A 22,884-nucleotide genomic window follows, 5' to 3' on the forward strand; every position below is an offset into this window, starting at 1 on the left:
CATTGAACACACATGGTTACATTCAGGGCTGCTGTTAGAGCCAAATAGAGCCAAACTGACAGGCACCCCCCCCCTCCAAAAAAATGACCCCACAGTTTACTATGCTTCAGTTGCGAATGAACACAATGAGTCATCAGTACCAATCACTCATTGTGTCCATTCAGGAAAGGATGGGGCTGGTAGATGTGACATATTTACCAGACCCTGTGCGCTTTTTATTTTTCACGCTATAAACAAAAAAAGGCCAAAAATTTTGAAGAAAAACGATATTTTTTACTTTCAGCTATAAAAAATATATAGTAAACTCAAAGTTAGTTATAAATTTAGGCCAAAATGTATTCTGCTCCATGTTTTTGGTAAAAAAATCCCAATAGGTGTATATTGATTGCTTTGTGTGAAAGTTATAGCGTCTACAAACTATGGTATAAATACTGCAATTTACGCCATTTTTTTGCTATACAGCGCTGCGCTAGTTTAACAGACAATTGCGCGGTCATGCAATACGGTACATAAATGAAATTTACATCCTGTTTTTTCCCACAAATTGAGGTTTCTTTCGGTGGTATTTGATCGCCTGTGTGGTTTTTATTTTTTGCGCTATGAAAAAAAAAAGGCTGACAATTTTGAGGAAAAAAACAATATTTTGGACTTTTTGCTATAAAACATGTCCAGTAAAAAAACATTTAAAAATCAAATTTAGTCATAAATTTCTGCCAAAATGCATTCTGCGACATGTCTTTGCTAAAAAAAAAAAAACCCAATACGTGTAAATTAATTGGTTTACGTGAAAGTTATAGCATTTACAAATGGCGGGAAAGATACTGGGATTTTTAGTTTTTTTTTTAGACTAATAATGGCGGCGACCAGTGACTTATGGCGGCGATCAGCAACTTATGGCGTGACTGCAGGACTGTGGCGGACATTCTGACATTGGGGGGTACTGACTTGGGGTCACTGACATCCCCAGTGACAACGATACAGTGATCAGTGCAAAAAAAAAACACTGACACTGTACTAATGGCACTGGGGAGGAAGGGGTTAAGTTTATTATTCAGGGAAAGGGTTAACTGTGTGAGGGGAGTGTTTTACTAGGGGGCGGGGGTGTGTACTGCACAGGACACCGCTGATCGGGAGAGAGAAACTCTTCTGTCCCGATTACAGTGTCCTGGAGCTGTCAGAGAACTGACAGAAAGCACAGCTACTGCAGCTGTGCTCTCTGTCAGCGATTGCCGCCGATCGCCGGGACATAGCCGGTAACGACCGGCTGTGCCCCGGCGACTGACATCCGCGGCTGTGATCGGTGGGACAGGTAGGGCGGCGGCGCGACTCGCGCGTGCCCCCTACCTGTTTTAAAAACACGCGTTTTAAAACGTGGTTTTGTCCAGCCCTGCCGCCATATTTATACAGTGGCTGGGCGGCATGTGGTTAAAGTATATATGAATACATTTCTGCTATCAATAGACATGAATGGGATTGCCTGCTTTCTAACCCTAGTTATGAGGTCCGACCTGCACCCCTCCTTCCACAGCCAATTCAGGAATAGCTTTGAAGGAGGTGGCTGATAAATAAGTGAACTGAAAAGAATAGGCGCTGTGGAAAATGCTCTCAGTCAAGCACCTTAATGAAGGTGCATGTTTATTAAGTGAGATAAAGTAGCAAATATAATAAAATTTGACCAGCCTGAAGTGAACAGTGTGACTGCAAAGGACGGCCCATCCGCTCTGAAGGGAGCTGAGATCGGAGAATGCTCCTGTCGGCTTCGAATCAAGTGGTGTCAGCGTATTGGCGTTCTGGGTGGCGTCATCACGGCAAGCGAAGGGCGGAAGGCAGTGGGAGCATATGCAGGGTTACCAAGACTTTGATTATATTTGCTGCTTTATCTCACTTAATAAAAATACCTTCATTAACCCCTTCACACCTAAGGGTAAAACAAATCTAAATGCCTAAGCACAATTTTGCAACGTTGACATGTGTTAGTAAAACCGTACATATCATCCCAACTACTTTGTACATCCAGGTGAATTATACCTTGTTTTTTTTCAGGACAAATTGGGCTTTCATTTGGTGGTAAATGGTAATGGATATCACCTGAATTTTTTTTATTATCAAAGGAAAACTGGCAAAAAATTGTAAAAAAAAATAATTTTTTGATTTAGCTGTGTGTTTCTTGTTACTACCATAACCTACCACCAAAGAACAACCCAAAATAAATTCTCCAGCTCTTGACCATCGCAGCGATACCATATATGTGTGTGTTATTTGTTGTTTGTACCCATAGCACAGCCCAGAGACAATAGTGCGCATTTTGTTTTTGTCTTTTTTTTTTTTTTTACCTAAGACACACTGACATTGACACCAATTTTTTTTAATCCTGACCTTTGACCCTGACCTTTTGACCTTGACCTTTGACTCTGACCTTGGCCCAAACAATAACCCTGGCACTGAACTGGATCAAACCTTGATCTAGGTATTTTTTCTTTATTTTTTATTTTATTTGTTAATATTAATTTATCTTTTTTTTTTTCTTTTTTTTTACAAACATTTTTTTTCTCTCTATGCCAGGAGTTAGAGAGATAAACTGTATCTCTCTTCTCCATTCATAGAGAGAGAAAAAAACAGGGGGCCGGGCTGCACAGTGACTGATCACTGTGATAGCCAATCAGAGGTGATCACAGCGATCATGGGACCCGGAATCGGGAGTCCCAGGTCCCGATTGTTAGAACGGGACCCGGGGCTCTCAGTGACACCACGGTCTTTGCGCTGGGAGTGCGCTGTGCGGCGTGCTCCCAGCACAAGGACAGGTACGCAAATATGCGGCCCCACAGAAAAAAGCGCAGTTCCGTGAGGCCGCATATTTGTGTGAGGTCGGCGTCAAGGGGTTAAGGTGCTTGACTGAGAGCATTTTCCACAGCGCCTATTCTTTTCAGTTCTCTTCATTATGCAAATGATTGACAAGGCAGCATTGGTGAGCTCATGATCAATTGTTCACGTGCTTCCACCTGGAGTGGCCTCTCTGTGCTCAATTGTATGAGTTTTGCTGATAAATAAGTGCAGTTTGGGAGCACTTTCTACAGCCAAGCAATGGCAAAAGGAATGAAGAGCATGACATGCACCCCCAGCTGCCCCGTCATTGCGCTTGCTGCTGTTTGTCTGTGGGAAGTGCTCACAGGCAGCTAAAGCTGCACTTATTAATCATCCATCTCCCTGAAAGCTGTTATTGGATCATCTTCCACAGAAAGGGCAGGTAGGACCTCATAACTAGGGTTGGAAAGCACTTAGCACCATGGAACAAACTACAGTATTACATTTAAATATAGCACCTTTTATTAAATTAATACCTGGTGATCCTATCATGATGGTACTTGCTCAAGCACTTACTGTGAAGGCCAGGCTTTCTCAACCAGGGTTCCTTGGAACCATAGGGTTCCTCAAGAAATTTCTAGGGGTTCCTTGAGCAGTGGTGGGTTAAACCCCCACCATAGGGTGACTATAGAGTTATTGGCTTGACAGAGCCAATGGCATGGAACCAGTGGAGCTCCTCTTGTTTGTTAGTTGAGTAACCACTGGCATCAATGATCATGTTAGCTGCCTCTAAAAAGTGGGCATTCTTTCCCTGGCCACCAATGTAAGGGGCATTTCTTCCACTGACTGACAGCAAAAGGGGACCCCCTCTCACCAATGTGGGTGGTTTATGTACCACAATTCGGAGAACCCCTGTTAAAAATGATTTTATATTCGAAGTCTTAATATTATTGCAAGGGTTGCTCCATGGAAAAAAAAAGGGTAACAAAGTTTCACCCTGTCCCATAGGGAACAGGACCATAGCAAAAAATGATAATGATATATTTTCTCTAAATTTGTATTAAACCCGAGAAGCAGGCATTTATTATACTGCTGCTTACCAAATACTTGGATGTGATGGCTGCATTTGCTTTCTGTTTTTAATCTTTTTTTCTTCTATTTTCATCTAGTGAGCCAGCCAGGAGGTCTGGCAGAATGTATTAGTTACAGAGATGAGACAAACCATTTAACACTGACAGGGGTGTTTTCAATGAACAGCTTTAGTTAGGCAAAACCTTTATCTCAAAAAGAAAAATGGTTGCTGTAACTGATTATAAAGCAATAGCTCGGGTTTGGCTTCAGTTTGTTAGTATATCTAAATCTGCTAATAAATCTAACACTCCTGTGCCCCAAGACTGACAATGCTGATGACCAAAGATGCCCCCTGTGCTCCTTCATTCAGATGGGGAACACTCTAATACGGGAAGTGTGTTACTGGCCAGATCAAGAGATGAAAACGGGGAAAAAAAATCTAAAAAAAAAAGAAAACCCATGCAGCCATGACATCCAAGGATTGGTACAATAGTACATTTTTTGCTTTGGGTTTAATACCACTTTAAGAATTTTCAAACACAATCATTAAAGTCTTAAACAAGCTTTAACACTGATGTAATATCAAATGTCCTTTTCAGTCCTTTAATAATCAACACCTTTTATTAAAATAATACCTTGTGATCCTGCCATGATGATACTTGCTTAAGGACTAATGCAGGCCATAGATGGGTCGAAAACCGGCCATTTTTTAACGAAAAATCGGTCGTTCAATAGGCCAACGTTACCACCAACGGTAAAAAAAATTGGCCGATTTTCGTCCCGTCTATGGCCAGCATTTAATTACTTCTGTCCCTGCAGAGAGCTCCGCTATTATATTTGACATTAAAAAGTATAGCGGTTGCAACATTGTATCTATTTGTATCCATTTCAGATACAGATGTTTTTATTTGGATACAAATAGATACATTGTTGCAACCACAATACTTTTTCATGTCAAATATAATAGCGGACTGAAATTCTTCTTCTTCCTCTTCTTCTTCTTCTGCTTCTTTTTCTTCTTCTTTTTCTTGCAGGTCACGGCTCATGCACATATTTTTTATCGGTAAAAAGATCGGCCGATTTGCCCATCATTGCCGCGAAAATTGGCTGATCGGCAAAATCGGTGATTTTTTTCCAACTTTACCGATCAAAAAAATGTGTCAAAATCCAGAAAAATGGGCGACCAATTAACCCATTAACGGTGCAAAAATCGGCCGATTTTTTTTTCGGCCGAAAAATCAGCCGATTTTCGACCCATCTATAGCCTGCCTAACTGCCTAGGTTGACAATATTTAGTCCCCCTTTCACAGTAGTGCTCCTGCATTGTCACCCTGCCACACAAGCTTTCCAATGGAGACTACAAGTGACCATTTCAATTAGACATGGGTGATTCATTTTGTTACTAATCTATATTCGGACAAAATTTGTGTTATTCAGAAATTTGGATGTATTCAAATCTCCGAATAACAACAGTAATGAATTTTAACAGATCCAAAATAAATTATAACAAAACAACGAAATTCATTATTTTCATATTGATGTCTGAAGCATCCGAAATAGCGAATGTTCCAAATTGATTCATTAACAGCTGGTTGTTAAGGAGCGGGTGGCCTGTTAGCCGCCTCATCCTGTCAACCACCACGTCCTTAACTACCATGACCCATCTGCTGTTAGCAGGATTGCAAGCTGACAGCAGAATGTAAATAAAAGAAGCACCAATGAAATAAAAAAAAAAAAAAAACAGTGTGGGGGTCCTGCACAATCCATACCAGGCCATTCAGGTCTGCTATGGATTTTGAGGGGAATCCCATATCAATTAATGAAAAAAATTGCATGGGAATTCCTGCCAAAATCCACATCAGACCCTTAGGTCTGGTATGGATTTTAAGGCGAACCCCATGCCAAAATAAAAAAAAAATGACCCTTATCCGAGCATACAGCCCACAAAAGGGAGGGGGAGGATGAGCAAGTGCCCCCCCCCGAACCAAAATGGGGGTGCTTCCTCCCAAAAAAACACCTTGTCCCCATGTGGATGGGGACAAGAGCCTCTTCCCCACAACCCTATATGGTGGTTATGGGGTCTGCGGACAGGGAGCTTATCAGAATCTGGAAGCTTTCTTTAACAAGTGGCTTACCAGATCCTTTGTCCCATGTGAATGAGTATGGGGGTACATAGTACCTCTACTCATTTATCAAAAAAAGTGTCAAAAGTAAAAAAAAACACAACATAGGCCACAGACCTGTGCAAAAAAATTCCTCCGGTCGCCGAGTACATCTCCTTCCATGTCCCGTCACATGCCAAATGACAGATTCTGATAAGTCCTCACCCACAGAACCCCACAATCATTGCCCAGGGTTGTGGGGAAGAGGCCCTTGCCCCCATCAACATGGGAACAAGGTGCTTTGTGTAAGGAGTTAGGTGCAGAGCTGGGACCCCATTGTGTCACTGGGAGTAAGGTGACAGAGATACGCTGGACGAATGGAGTGGGCATAGGCTCAGCATGTCCCTCCAAAATGCAACAGTTAAGGTCAATGCGTGTATTGGCATGGGACCAGAGACTTAACTGGAGTCCACTTTATTAGCGCAGTATACACAGTATATGACCATCTCCAAGCTGGAGGACTGCCTTAAGGTTGAATCTCCCTTAAAGTGGTTCCCAGCTTGTCCTGGGGCATTGATGAGCACTACACAGCAAGTGGTACCCCATGTGCAGGGCGAGTAACACCATCCACAATGTTTAGTGTATCCCACAAGAACCCACCCCCAGGGTAGACCTCTCAAAGTCATCCTACATTTTGGCGTCCAACGGAGGCATGCCGAGAGGCCCTCTACCCCTACTCACAATAGCCTTTGAAAACAAAATATATTTTGATTAGCATTTACATGTACTTAAGTCCATGAAGTTACTTACTAAAAATCACACAATCAAATAAAAAAAAAAATAATAAAAAAAACACAACGAGGAAGAGAAGCTGAACAAATATAATTTCCTTGAACTTGCTCTGGCCCTCTGTATATATACAAATAATGCCTGTGACTATTTTTGGTCTTGTATCTAGGTTACCCATTCAAGACTAAATGACAGATCTCTATTTTCTTTTTATCAAGAATAACTGGGACCTGTATACTTTTTATGTGTTGCTTATTGTTTAATAATTGTAAAGATTAAAGCACAGAGTTTTTCAAATTGTTTCCACAATGTAATCATACTGTAATCTTGTTGTAATACGAGGAATACGAATATGCCAGATACCACTTTCTACTTTATTGGCTTATTTTTGCTGTTTAACATGTTTTCTTTTGCTTTTGATTTTTTTTATTGATGGCTTTTTCATTTTCTCCATAAAAACTCTATATAGAATTGAAAATGAAAACACGAGGATTATCATGTATCAAAGTATCAGCAATACTTCCCAATAAATCCAAACACCCGAGTTAGTCGCAAATCTCTCGCACAATGCTTTTAATACTCTAAGAGCCTATTCACGCTTCCACGCCATGGTAACAGCAACACGTAGTAACACACATAACATGCGTTACTGTGCTGTGTTACTATTCATTTTGAATGGCACTCTGAGGCCACATTCAGACAGGCGCTTGCACCTATCCTGCAGGTATGCGCCATTTTTTTGTCGCATCTGCATGAGCAGATCCGCATGTCAAAATGTGACAGGTGTGCAGGAGTGGTTGCACAGACCAGGCCTATGCACCCGCTCCTGCACACATGTAGCATTTTTGACAATTGGCCGTGCAGCCCCTGATTCTGTATCCACTTCCATTGGCTGCTTGCACATATCTCAGTGAGGATGTAGGTACGAAAAAAACAGCTCATGCCCACAGGATGGCTCCACCTTGCCTGTTGAAAGAGTGCGCTGGCCGACGCATGCTTAGAAACGGGTCGCATCCCGATGACGTCAAATGTCCAACGCCACTAGCTGCGGACATATTGGAGACCCAGCCAGGCTTCACCATCCTTGCCTTACTTGCTGTAGCGCCTCCTGCTGACCGACCAGGGTTCCTCTTCTCCGGAACAGTCTTTACATCTGGCTACAGACGTACCACACACATCCCTATGAGCCTAATTTACTGTTTGAAGATGTGAGTTGTTAAGCTTGCCTTTTATTAAAATTTGTCACGCAGTTTACACTTAGAGTTGCTATGTTCTTTGTTTCTTCTACTCCAGAGTTTGCTTCACTCCATTGCAGCCTGCTCTAGTGCTTACTGGATTGTCCTTGTCACCATTGGAACTTATCCATTTATTCAATATATACATGGACTGCTACATTATGTGCCTGCTACTCTCTTTGTACAGGATGGGTGTCAGTGCCTATCTGAAGGAGGCCTAAGGCAACACACCTGCATTTTACTGAGCATTGTGGTTTGTTGCATTACAAAAAAGGTACAATTTTAGAATGTGTTAGGGTGTGTTGGCAGCCCATTCATTTCAATAGGTTGACTCAATGCAAAGCATATTAATGTGCTGGAAAGAAATAAATAGGTCCTAAAGTGTAACAATGGGCAAAACAAAAAATGACAGTCTGTCAATAGCATCAAAGTGGTTCTAAAGGCAGAAGGTTTTTTAACTTAACCGCTTTCCCACCAACCTATAGCAGAAATACGACAGGGTGGTAAGGGTGCGCAAAATCACACATATATATATATATATATATATATATATATATATATATATATATATACAGTTGCAAGAAAAAGTATGTGAACCCCTTGGGATTACGTGGAGTTTTGCATGAATTGGGCATAAAATGTGCTCTGAACGTCATCTAAGTCACAACAATAGAAGAACACAGTCTGCTGAACATAATACTACACAAACATTAGATGTTGCCATGGTTTAATTGCACATAACATGTAAACATTCACAGTGCAGGGAGGAAAAAGTATGTGAACCTTTGGACTCAATAACTGGTTGACCCTCCTTTGGCAGCAATAACCTCAACCAAACGTTTCCTGTAGTTGCAGATCAGACCTGCACAACGATCTGGAGTCATTTTGGACCACTCCTCTTCACAAAACTGTTTCAGTGTAGCAATATTCTTGGGATGTCTGGTGTGAATCGCTCTGTTAAGATCATGCCACAGCATTTCAATCGGGTTGAGGTCAGGACTCTGACTGGGCCACTCCAGAAGGTGTATTCTGTGCTGTTGCAGCCATTGTTTTGTTGAATTACTTGTATGCTTTGGGTCATTGTCCTGTTGCATCACCCATCCTCTGCGGAGATCAGTTGGCGGACAGATGGTCGTACGTTTTCCTGCAAAATGTCTTGATAAACTCTGGAATTCATTTTCCCATCAATGACAACAATCCGTCCAGGCCCTGAGGCAGCAAAGCAGCCCCAAACCATGATGCTCCCTCCGCCATGTTTTACAGTGGGGATGAGGTTTTGATGTTGGTGTGCTGTGCCTTTTTTTCTCCACACATAATGTTGTGTGTTCTTCCCAAACAACTCAATCTTGGTTTCATCTGTCCACAGTATATTTTGCCAGTAGTGCTGTGGAACATCCAGGTGCTCTTTTGCAAACTTCAAACGTGCTGCAATATTCTTTTTGGACAGCAATGGCTTCCTCTGTGGTGTCCTCCCATGTACAACATTCTTGTTTAATGTTTTCCTTATTGTAGATGTGTCAACAAAAATGTTAGCATGTGCCAGAGATTTCTGTAGGTCTTTAGCTGACACTCTGGGATTCTTCTTTACCTCATGCAGCATTCTGCGCTGTGCTCTTGCAGTCATTTTTACAGGACGACCACGCCTAGGGAGAGTAGCAACAGTGCTAAACTTTCTCCATTTGTAGACAGTCTGTCTTACCGTGGACACATGAACATCAAGGCTTTTGGAGATACTTTTGTAACCCTTTCCAGCTTCATGCAAGTCAACAATTCTTGATCGTAGGTCTTCTGAGAGCTCTTTTCTGCGAGGCATGGTTCACATCAGACAGTGCTTCTTGAAACCAGTAAACCCAAAACAGGTGGGTGTTTTTTAAGGGCAGGACAGCTGTCAACAACACATCCAATATCATCACACTGATTGGAGTCAAGGTTGGCTCACTCCTGGCTCCAATTAGCTCTGGGAGAAGTCATTAAGCTAGGGCCTCACATACTTTTTCCTCCCTGCACTGTGAATGTTTACATGTTATGTGCAGTTAAACCATGGCAACATCTAATGTTTGTGTAGTATTATGTTCAGCAGACTGTGTTCTTCTATTGTTGTGACTTAGATGACGTTCAGAGCACATTTTATGCCCAATTCATTCAAAACTCCACGTAATCCCAAGGGGTTCACATACTTTTTCTTGCAACTGTATGATTTTGCATTTCTGGGTAGGGGAGGACCCGTGTCGCCAATAGCGGCCTCACCTATTGATCACTGGGTCCCGGTCGGTGATTCCCCGCCAGCACCCAGCGTTCACCATGTATCATTCCTAGATTGTAAGCTCGAATGAGCAGGGCCCTTGACCCCCTCGTGTATTGTATTGTTACTGTATTGTCTCATGTACTGTCCCCCACTATAATGTACAGCGCTGAGTAAACCTTTTAGCACTATATAAATACTGTATAATAATAATAATAATATCATCGACGGGGAAGAGACCTATATGTAAACAATACAGATCTCTCCCCTGTCAGCTCCTGCACACTGCTTTGTATTGCTCTGCATAGCAAAGCAATACAAAGCAATGTGCTTACACAGTAAAGCACACACTCTCTAGATTGTAAGCTCGAAAGAGCAGGGCCCTTGATCCCCTTGTGTTTTTTTTTGTTACTGTACTGTCTCATGTTCTGTCCCCCACTATAATGTACAGCGCTCAGAAAATCTTTTAGCGCTATATAAATACTGTATAATAATAAGAGTAAAACACAACACAGCACGCAGTTAACCCTTTGATTTTGTGTCATTAGTACAGTGTCGGTGCTTTTTATTAGCACTGATCACTGTTTTAGTGTCACTGGGGATGTCAATGGCAGTTAGTCTCCCCCCCCCAGTGTCAGAATGCCCGCCGTAGTCTTGCTATAAGTCGCTGATCGCCACCATTACTAGTATAAAAAAAAACCTCCAGTATCTATACCGCCATTTGTAGACGCTATAACTTTCACGTAAACCAATTAATCTGCAATTATTGGGATTTTTTTAGCAAAGACATGTCGCAGAATACATTTTGGCCTAAATTTATGACAAAATTAGATTTTTACAATGGACATGTTTAATAGCAAAAAGTCAAAAATACAGTTTTTTTCTCAACATTGTCGGTCTTTTCTTTTTATAGCGCAACAAATTAAAAAACTCAGAGGCAATCAAATACCACTGAAAGAAAGCTCTACTTGTGGGAAAAACGTTACATAAATGTCATTTGGGTGCAGCACTGCATGACTGCGCAGTTGTCAGTTAAAGTAACAAAGCGTTGTATCACAAAAAATGGCCTGGTCAGGAAGGGTGGTAAATCGTCAGGAGGGCAAGTGGTTAGAGCATTCTATGTATTAAGGTAAAAAACCTTCTGGCTGTAGCTCCCCCCCTCAGCCCCCTTATACTTACCTGAGCCCCATCTCGCTCCAACAATGTGCATGAGAGCCACGGCTCTCCTGGATCTCTCTATTCAATAGCTCCCACTGCTGTCAATCACAACCAGTGAGCCAATGAGGATTTATTTTAGTAAATATAAACTGCTAAATATCTTTTCTCATCAGCTGTTAGAGCAGTCTTGTGACTTCAGCAGAGCACTGGTTAAAGCTTGTAGGAGTTTTCTTTCTGCTCTTGGAGGATGCAAAACCCCTGACCTCTGTCTGGACAGTGCTGATTGGCCCTATGCTGATCACATGCACTTTCCCAGGGAAAAAAAAAAAGCCTCTGTAGCAATACACACTAAACAGAGCATGTGCATATTGCTACGGGTTCAGTCTGCCTTAACAGGAAATAAGACCTAGACATTTGAACAAGAGGAGGGGCAGAGAAAACAGGATCAAACAGCCTTTTTACATAACGCATTAACCCCTTAGGTTCCACAGTGAGTATAACAAGCATGCTTTACTGCATATACAGACTGATTTTACTGTTGTAGGTTTAGTAACACTGTAAAGCACAGATTGACTGCCTCCCTGCAGCCTTTGGAGCTGGTGGTCACCCTACTAAAGAAGGCCTTTAACCACTTGCCTACCAGGCACTTATACCCCCTTCCTTACCAGGCCAATTTTCAGCTTTCAGCGCTGCCGCACTTTGATTGACAATTGCGCGGTCATGCAACATTGTACCCATATGAAATTTTGATCATTTTTTTCTCACAAATAGAGCTTTCTTTTGGTGGTATTTAATCGCCACTGGGCGCTTTACTTTTTGCGCTATAAATTAAAAAAAGTGCAAAAAATTTGAAAAAAAAAAAAAGTTTATTTGTTTCTTTTATAAAATTTTTCAAACAGGTATTTTTTCTCCTTCACTGATTTGCGTTGATGAGGCGGCACTGATGGGCACTGATAGGCGGCACTGATGGGCACTGATAGGCGGCACTGATGGGCACTGATAGGCAGCACTAAAGGGCACTGATAGGCAGTACTAATGAGGTGGCACGGATAGGCGGCACTGATAGACAGCACTAATTAGGGGTCACGGATAGGCGGCACTGATATGCAGCACTGATAGGCGGCACTGATAGGTGACACTGATGATGGGTACTGATAGACGGCACTGACTGGCATCACTTCTGGGCACTGACTGGCAAAACCCCTGGGCACTGACTGGTGGCACTGACTGGCAGCACTGCTGGGCTGCACTGGTGGGTGGCACTGGTGGGCAGCACTGGTGGGTGGGCACAGGTGGGTGGCACTGGTGGGCACAGGTGGGTGGCACTGGTGGGCACAGGTGGGTGGGCACAGGTGGGTGGCACTGCTGGGCACATGTAGGTGGCACTTCTGGGCACAGGTAGGTGGCACTGCAGAGTGGCACAGGTGGGTGCACTGCTGGGCACAGGTGGGGGCACTGCTGGGCACAGCTGGGGGCACTGCTGGGAACGGGTGGGCGGGGCTAGTGGGCGCACTGCTGGGCGGAACTTGCGGGTGTCACTGCTGGGCACCGATTATCAGGGCACTGATCATCAGTGCCCTGATGATCGGTGCCGATCCCCGCTCTGACAACTGCCGGTTCTCGGCAGTACTTTCCTCACGATCTGACAGCGTGAGGAAAGTGCAGCCGAGAACCGGCACTTGCATTTCCCTGTGATCAGCGTGTCATTGGACACCGCTGATCACGTGGTAAAAGGCCGGTGGGATCGGCCTTTCACCACATCACGTGATCAGCTGTGTCCGTAGGACACAGCGATCACGGAGATCGCCGGGTGCGCGCCCCCTGGGGCGCGCAGGAGAGCGCGTTCTGGGAGGACGTCATATGACGTCCACTCAGAACTGGCCGGCCGCGGTGAAGCCGTCATTCGGCTATGCGCGGTCGGCAAGAGGTTAAAGAGAGAATAGAAACTGGTATCAACAGGCATTTATAATAACATGACGTGGTATATTTAGGGTCTATGCATACAAGCTTAAAAAATGCTGATCCTAGAGAAGTTTAGCAGTTTGCCTGTAGAATCAACAAATGTTATCCTGTATGTCCATGCACATTAGGTTGTTTAGCGGCATATTGTAAGCTCAGTGTTCAGAGGCAGAAAAGAAAATGTCCACTTCTGAAGGCAGTTTTCTAGTAGAAAAAAATGCTAAAAGCACCTAAACGCACCTTAATGCGCCTAAACACATCTAAATGCTAGTACCAAAAAATCCTCAAAATTAGCATTTTATTTCTAGCATTGACAGTGTGCAAGGACCCTTACATATCAAAAGGGAGTCCTTTACACAAGTTGGGGTTACAGACGTGTCAAACAATTTAACTGATGTACAGCATACATGATATTAGTAAGAAAATATATCCAAAGTAGGGGTGTGGGTTGGGTTTGCTCTACTATGGGTTTGAGGTCAATCCTGCAGGTTCGAAATTCATGGTCCTGTCAAATGTATTTGCAGATTCAGCCAAGATACATTTTTTCAAATGGAGAAACAGAAAAAGGGTGCACCGACCTAGTGCATTATCGTTTAAAATAATTTATTAAAGAAACAAAAATAGGTATCATACTCACAATGGACATAATAACACAGGCATGTCAAACTGAACAAGACGTATGATCCAAACAACATCTGAGTCCATACGATGGAACTCTGGATGACCAACTGGCTAACGCGTTTCGAGGACATAACCTCTTCCTCAGAGCCAACACTACAGGAGTCTGTCAGCTTTCCCTACAGTCAGTAGTGTATTCATTTCTTCAAGAATCAGGCCCACTGGCAACCCTCCCCCCCGTCGCCACCAATTTCCGACACTATTACATCCCTTCTCCTGCTGCCAAAACCCAATCACCCGCCATCCACTACCCGCACCAACACCTGATTAAAAGAACTAGCCTGTACAAGTAGCAGCCGGCCATTGCCGCACCCTTCAGCAGCACGCAGTCTCCTCACCAGGTCCCCTTCCCTGCCACTTCCCCTGGGGATGGGGGGGGTATGACACCCTCCTTGCTACCCAAGGCAAACGCCCTGGTTGCCTTGTGGTAAATACACTCCTGCCTACAGAAACTTCCAATTCATACTGTGGCTACTCTGTGCCCTCCCCACCCTTTTATAGTGAGGAGGGTTAGCTTAGCCAAAATCCCCCCTATTGGCTCTCATAGGGTGCTGGCCATAGTGCAATGACCATGAAATGTAATATGGTTTGAAAAAATGTATAATAAAACCAACACAACAAACACTTTACTCCTGCACTAGGAAAGGAGAAAAAAATAATAATATATACACACACATATATACATACATACATATATATATATATATATACATATATGTATGTATATATGTGTGTGTGTATATATTATTTTTTTTTTCTCTCTTTCTCATCATATACCACCTATGACCTTCCTATAAGTTAAATTATATAAAGAGAAGTGCACTAGGTCGGTGCGCCCTTTTTCTGTTTCTCCATTTGTATCCAGTATATTCGGACCACCCCTGTCTGTTGAGGGCAGCAAGCAGTGCATATTCCAGAAAATTCCAGAACATTCCTATTGGGTCTACTGAGTCCTTTCCTAGCGCAGGAGTAAAGTGTTTGTTGTGTTGGTTTTATTATACATTTTTTCAAACCATATTACATTTCATGGTCATTGCACTATGGCCAGCACCCTATGAGAGCCAATAGGGGGGATTTTGGTTAAGCTAGCCCTCCTCACTATAAAAGGGTGGGGAGGGCACAGAGTAGCCACAGTATGAATTGGAAGTTGCTGTAGGCAGGAGTGTATTTACCACAAGGCAACCAGGGCGTTTGTCTTGGGTAGCAAGGAGAGTGTCATACCCCCCCCCCATCCCCAGGGGAAGTGGCAGAGAAGGGGACCTGGTGAGGAGACTGCGTGCTGCTGGAGGGTGCGGGGATGGCCGGCTGCTACTTGTACAGGCTAGTTCTTTTAATCTGGTGTTGGTGCGGGTAGTGGATGGCGGGTGATTGGGTTTTGGCAGCAGGAGGAGGGATGCAATAGTGTCAGAAATTGGTGGTGACGGGGGGGAGCCTTGCCAGTGGGCCTGATTCTTGAAGAAATGAATACACTACTGACTGTAGGGAAAGCTGACAAACTGTATGGAGAGATAATATCATCAGTTAGGAAACTGTACTTTTATTCTGTCTTGTCTTTCATTTTATTTTGTGGTTGATTTGAAGTTGGTGACCACTTTTAGATGTTGTCTTATCCACAGGAAACTTTTTATTTTTATTGCTGCAAGGCTTTTCTTAAAAATGAGCTTTCATTTTAGGGAGGAGGGGACCATTTATTTTGGGGGTATATTATTTATTTTTTATTTTATATATTTTGCAAGACTTTATTTTAAAAGGTAGGCTTTTGTTTCAGGGGTGGTATTTTGGTGTTTTTTTTCTTTTGTGGGTTTTTACATTTTTTGTCTTATGTTATTATAACCTTTTTTAAGTGGAGCTCAAAGCGCAGGATTAGCTTGTTACTCACCATCTGTTCTTTCAGCTTACTTTTGTTAACAGTTCGCTAAATAGTGAACATGATTCACCAAACCCTTGACATTTTTGAACCTGGGCAGATTTGCCCATCATAAATATAATGGTGGAAAAGCTTGTCCATGAAGCTTATATCTCATTCATAGTCAATAATATTTTAGTTAAGTACTTCTTAAGAGCTTACACCTTTGGGGTATAATTGTGTGCCCTTTTTCAACAACTTTTGACTATAATAACTCACTGCATTGTCGCCAGCAACCTGCCTACAGCACTGTATAACTTGTCATCTGTGTGGCTATGCATCTGGGGAACTCAGCACAATCACCGACTACACATGTAATCAGAATTCATTACTGTTCCTCTTTTAATTGACTGTTCCTAAGCATGTAGTGCAATCAATTGGTAGCCTAATAATAACCGTTTTCACATAATACCTCTGCGGTGCTAAAGGCACCAAAAGCACCCACTGGTAAGAGGAGCTTTATGAAATGAGTACACCCATGCACGGCTTTGTACACAAATTACATTTTTTGTTCTTTAAGTAAAGGATTAATGAAATGGTGTTTTGAAAACTCAAGGCCTTCCAGATCTGACTATTACACACATGCATTGTCTACTAAGGGAGGCCATAAACATTATATAATTATTGAAATTTATTAAAAAACTGTTTTTATGTCTCATGTACAAAAAGCAGTAAATGTCTGAAAATCTCTTTATCTTTTTGAAAACAGTTTGGTAGCATCTAAAAAGGACCTTTTAGTCAGAAAGGACTCTAACTATAAAGAGCAACTTGAATGAAGTGATCAACCAAATAAATGTGGTGGCCTATTATTGTGTAGGAAGGATAATGACTATGTACCTGGTTAATGATTAATACACATGATGAACATGGGAACCCTGTGTAGCACTACCCCCACAAGGGCCACTGTAGATTAGCAAGTTCTTTCCCACAACATTGCAGAGGCAGCCAGGCACATAGCAAACATCTACTCACTCACATTGAACAGTCTAGGGGTTGCCCTTTAAAGTTTATTGATGCTAGAAACTTGTACCAGGATGAGGGTTTGGGATGAACGTGGGATACTCCAAAATGTCAGGTATTGTTAGCAGAGGATACTTCACGCTTCACAAGTATAGGTAGACTGGAGCAGTCTAAAGGTTCATGGCTGGGGAACATGAAGTAGGTTGGAAATTAAGCAAAGGTAGACTAAAACAGCCTACAGGTTCAAGTCTGTGGACTATGAAGTAGTTTTGCTCATGTAGAGGCCGGATCAGTCTACAAGCTGTGGATCATTTGTTTATATGCAGTAGAAAAGAGAGACTCTACTTACAGTATCCTGGAACAGGATCAGTCCACAAGTGAATCCTCTTGTAGAGTAGACCAGAATTCAGTTCAAAAGGGCTCCAGGGGCCAGTAGACTTCTTCCTCTCAGCTCACAGATCCATTCCCTCTGGGGGAAAAAGACATTCTTGTCAGGGCCCCGGACTATTTAACTGCAGCCCAGCCAACATTCTGGACACACCTCCCCAGGGATTGGCTAGGCCCTGCTCAGTATTTAGGCTGGTCAGAAAAACCTTCTAGAGGCAGGGGGAAGTAATCAAACTCCGAGCTTGTGAAGCCCTGCACAGACTAGACCAAACAACCAGTGCTCTTCTGATTACAGAAAGAGCCAAAAACATAATTTACTTAGCAGTTTAATTGGGAGGGTGCTACTCCTAGAAACTTCTTATCGATAAAGCAAAACCTCAGAAGGAGCATATGTACAGGAATAATAAGTCACATAGTCTTGTAGGCTAATTAGTTATGGAGTGCTTTATTAATAGTTCAGGCATCCATAAAACAAGTACAGCCTTCTCAGTATATCATAACAGGAACAGAAAACTGGAACTAACATAGTGTAGAAAGTATTATACATGAAACAACTCTACATGTTGATATCTGAAGGACAGAGGACCACAAGAACAAGCTGTTTTGTTTGGAAATCTGAAGTGAGCCAAGATCTGAGAGGCAGCAAACAATCTTAAACTGTAGTATAGATCAATGCCTTTGGCAGGCAGTAACCAGTCAAAGCAGGGCTTTTTTTTCCGGCGTTCCGGCACCTCCACCTGAACCAGTGTTGGGAGGCGCTGCCGCACCAGAGTGATCATATAGCAAAGCAAGCAAGAGGGCGGGCAGGCAGGAGGGAGGGCGGGCAAGAGATACAGCTGAACTCTGGCTGTAGCCTGACAGAGCGGAAGGTGGAGTGATCTGCACTCTGCTCCACCTCTCCCTGCAGACTGGAAGCTCGTTTTTGGTGCCACTGTGTGAAGCAGAGGTGTGGAGTGGGTAAATTAATTGGCAATGCTGCTGAATAGGAATTTGATGTGCCTGTGACAGCCTCGTTGCTGGATTGGGCTATCTGTTTGCTGGATGTGGGATGTCTCTTGCTGAATATGAGGCTGTCTATTGCCTGATATGGCCCTGTCTTTTTGCTGGATATGGGGATGTCTCTTGCTGATTATGGGGCTGTCTATTGTGGGATATGGAGCTGCCTTTTTGCTGGATAGGGGAATGTCTCTTTGCTGGATATGGGATTGTATCTTTGCTGGATATGGGCCTGTCTGGCTCTTTGTTGGATATGGGACTGTCTCTTTGCTGGATATGGGACTATCTCTTGCTGGATATGGGGCTGTCTCTTGCTTGATATGGGGCTGTCTTTTTGCTGGATAGTGGACTGTCTCTTTGCTGGATATGGACCTGTCTGTCTCTTTGCTGGATATGGGGCTGTCTCTTTGTTGAATATGGGATATGGGACTATTACAGGATATTGACCTGTCTCTCTGCTGGATATGGGACTATATTTTGCTGTATATGAGGCTGTCTCTTGCTGGATATGGGACTGTCTCTTTACTGGATTGGGCTGTCTTTTTGCTGACTTGGGCTATCTGTTTGTTGGATAGGGTTGCCTCTTTGCTGGACTGGGCTGTCTGCTGGATTGAGATATTTATTTTCTGGATGGAGATGTCTCTTGCTAAATATGGGACTGTCTCTTTGCTAGATATGGGCCTGTCTCTTTGCTGGATATGGGGGATGTCTCTTGCTGGACATGAAGGGTGTCTTTTGCTGAATATGGGGCTGTGTCTTGCAGGATATGGGCCTGTCTCTTTGCTGGATGTGGGGGATGTCTCTTGCTGGATATGGGGGGTGTCTCTTGTTGGATATGGGGCTGTCTCTTGCAGGATATGGGTCTGACTCTTTGCTGGATATGGGCCTGTTGAAATCATCTGGAAGTGCCTCTAAGCTTACTTTGGTGCTGGATATTTCTTATGTTTTGTGCATTTTATTACATTGCTTTTTATTAGCAAATTTCATACAAATCACTTGTATAGCTCCCCAATTTATACTTGGTTACCTGTTCTCTAAAGATGGCAGTGCTATTATGTGTGAAGGGGTGGTGACAAAAGGCGGTCCTGGAGGGGGGTTCTAGTGGTGGCTAGTGGTGGAGATAGGCATGGCCTAGGGGAGGGGTGGTGAGTTACTGCACCTTTTCTCTGAGAAAAAAAACCCTGCATAAAACTAAGGACAAGGTAAGGCCCAGGCATTAAAAAAAATTGAAAATTTGAGGAACAAACCAGTTCAGCCTTACTAGACTAAGATAAGAGTCGAGAACAATCCAGTATACTTAATATCAACATATTTAGTGGTTAGCAAGAAGCCAGTTTTCAGGTAAAGGTGGCTGTTAGGAGCAGCAGTGATTACTTGTGAGGGGACAGAGAAGAGAAAAGATGATCAAATGATGCTACGCTCAAGTGCCCTTCATACATGTTCAAGATGGTATTTAGGCAAGATGGTATATGCCAGTGCTAACCTCAGCCTGTCTGAAGTCATTTTTTTTGTATAGCATAGGTGGAGGAGGACCTTGCTATCAGTTTTTTTTTTTTTGTGTGTGTTTTGGGTTTTTTTGCTTTTGTGTCCCATCGGGGAGATTCCATTTCACTTCCTCTCCTGTATACACAACAGTAATAGCCTCTCTTAGACAGTTGTCACCTTACCTCTTCCACCTTTCTGTTGGCCAGTAGGGCAGTAGGGCAACCTCAATATGGACTATGTCCCTCCAGCAGACTATGACTGACACTAATGACTAGTTTCTCTTTTTAGGAGTTACAAAGGTGCCTGTATGTGCCACTATTCATATTCACCATCAGACATGGTGATGGATTCTTCTTAGCTCCTGATAACATTTTGCTGCACATTTATTTGCATATGAGACATATATACCAATATAGTACACCAATTTGCAGCACCAATAACTTTTATTTGTCTTGGACAGAGTAGAGTGGGGTAACATCCTTTCTCATATTTTTATATATATGCTGTTTTTTTTTAGATGTTCAAACAAGAAGTGTAAAGAAAATCTCCCTGATGGGGCATAGACTAGACATGTGAGATTTGTTTTGTTCGAATTCCTGACAAATTTTTCATTATTCAGAAATTCGGATGTATCTGAATTCCAAATCATAACAGTAACGAAAGAAAACGAATCTTCCAAAATATTGAAATTAAATTCGTCATAACAAAATTGGAAATAATGAAATTCAAATCTGAATTCAAATTCGATTTGAATTTAGAAATGAATATCAAATGTAAACACGTAGCAATTCTTAGATATGAAAAATTAGGCAGCCGCATTCAAATCGCATTCAAATCGCAAAAAAAAATGTAATTGGAATGCTGATTTGAATTTGCTGAATTCGGTCAAATTGAATTCAGTTTGGTCGAATTGAATTAAATTTGACCGAATTTGGAAAATTCAACTTGAATTTGAAAATGAATAAATAAAACGAAACTAAACGAAATCCGAAAACTGATTTGACTAATTTAATGAACTTAAAGTGATACTAAACCCAGGGCCCTGCATTCACTATATCTGGTCTTCCACAGTACACACAACATGGAAATGCAATTATTTTAGTTAATATAAACTGCTAACGACCTTTTCTCATCAGCAGTTAGAGAAGTCTTGTGACTTCAGCAGAGCACTGGTTAAAGCTTGTAGGAGGAGTTTTCTTTCTGCTCTAGGAGGATGTGAAACCCCTGCCCTCTGTCTGGACAGTGCTGATTGGCCCCGTGCTGATCGCATGCACCCTCTCAAGTAATAAAAAAAACCTTTTTAGCACACACAATACACACAAAACTGAGCATGTGCATGTGACTACAGGTGTTCAGTCTGTATCAGGTGGTCATTTCAACAAGAGGAGGGGCAGAGAAGACAGGATCAAACAGCTTTTTTACACAATGCAGAGGATTAACCCCTTAGGTTCCACAGTGAGTATAACAAGCATGCTTTACTGCATATCCAGACTGATTTTACTGTTGTGGGTTTAGTAACACTTTAACTAAACAAAATTAATTCATAAACGAGTCGAAATGAAACAAATTTTTTCATTCTGCAACTTTTGTTTTTTAGTGGAGTACAGATATCATGAGAACTTTTCTAATTTTTTTCTTTTCCCTTTAAGGAAATGTTCTCATTCTCTACGTGGTTACAAGGACAGAAGGTTAAGAAGAGTTAATAACCCTTCCCTATTGCAACTAAAACCAAAAATGTACAAAAGTTTAGCTTGAAGTTAGGTTTTAAAGGGAAGTTGTGCAGTAGTTATCTATTGGGTCCGGGGTAGGTAGATGTTTTTTACAGGAAAGGTATTTTTAGCATTTTCATCATCTTCATCCATAAATGGAAAACCTAATTGGATTACACTCAGTTTGTTCTGTCTGCTGTGTTATATAAACAATAGTCCTTTTATTTATTTTTTTTTATTTTAATGGCAGTTTTTAGTTAGATAGGGGACTTTAAAAACAAAAAATATTAACGTACATTTTAATCACCAAATTCAGTTGGTTGCAAGGAAACTAAAATGTATGATTTGTCCTTGATTTGGCAGGACACATACTAAAATTGGAACAATACAGAGAAGATTAGCATGGCCCCCTGTGCAAGAATGACACACAAATTTGTGAAGCGCTCCTTATTATTTTTTTTTATAAATGCATGATTCATTCAGAAAATTAATTTAGTACAGGTGCAGTTGTTCATCTTAGAGCCAGTATTTATTTAGGCTCCATGCACAATAGCATTTTTTTCTGCTCCTAGAAGCTAAATTATTATTATTATTATACAGATTTTATATGGCGCCAACAGTTTGCTCAGCGCTGTACATTATCATGGGAGACAGTACACAAGACAGTACAGTAACAATATGATTCAATACACGAGGGGTTCGAGGGCCCTGCTCCTTGGAGCTTACAATCTAGGAGGGAGGGGATAGTGGTACAGGAGGAAATAGCTGTGGGGGATGGAGTGGTAGGAAGAGTGGAGGAGATCAGCAATTAGGTGAGGGTGGGGTAGGCTTCCCTGAAGAGATAGGTTTTCAGAGTGCGCCTAAAGGTGAGGAGAGTAGGTGACAGTCTGATGGATTGGGGTAGGGAGTTCCAGAAAATGGGGGAAGCCCTGGAGAAGTCCTGGAGACGGAAATGGGAAGAGGAGACCAGGGAACTAGAGAGTAAGAGGTCTTGTGAGGAGCGGAGAGTACGTTTTGGGTGGTATTTGGATACCAGATCAGTGATGTAGTTTGGGGCAGTGTTATGAACAGCTTAAATAACTAAATAGTGTTCTCCTATGTGTCCATGCACACTACTTTAGGCTAGTAGCGTTTTTGAGCTTCAGCTTCTAGGAGCTGAAAAACAAATTGTTTTTGTAGAGTTTTTTGAAGCAGAAATAAAAACGCTAAACTCTCCTAAACTCTACTAAAATGCTATTTTTTTCTTTTTTTTCTACATGTACTGTAAAAATACTAATAAAACTCTACCGCTCCTAAATGCTCCTAAAACGCTACTAAAAAACGCTATTACCAGCATTTTTTATCCAGCATTTTACAGCATTTTTTTTCAGCTTCAAAAAATGCTTTTGTGCATGGAGCCTTAATA

General features: G+C 42.2%; 1 non-coding gene across 1 annotated transcript; it reads left to right on the forward strand.

Annotated features, from left to right (window-relative positions):
• The first annotated feature begins 21,826 nt into the window (after nucleotides 1-21,826).
• On the forward strand, nucleotides 21,827-21,934 carry LOC149473151 (U6 spliceosomal RNA). Its single transcript, XR_016313791.1, has one exon. It is a non-coding gene; the product is annotated as a U6 spliceosomal RNA (small nuclear RNA).
• Nucleotides 21,935-22,884: the final 950 nt, after the last annotated feature.

The sequence above is a fragment of the Staurois parvus genome, unplaced genomic scaffold, assembly GCF_062004578.1.
Source record: "Staurois parvus isolate SC_StPar_1 unplaced genomic scaffold, SC_StPar_1.0 ptg000018l, whole genome shotgun sequence".
Taxonomy (NCBI): Eukaryota; Metazoa; Chordata; class Amphibia; order Anura; family Ranidae; genus Staurois; species Staurois parvus.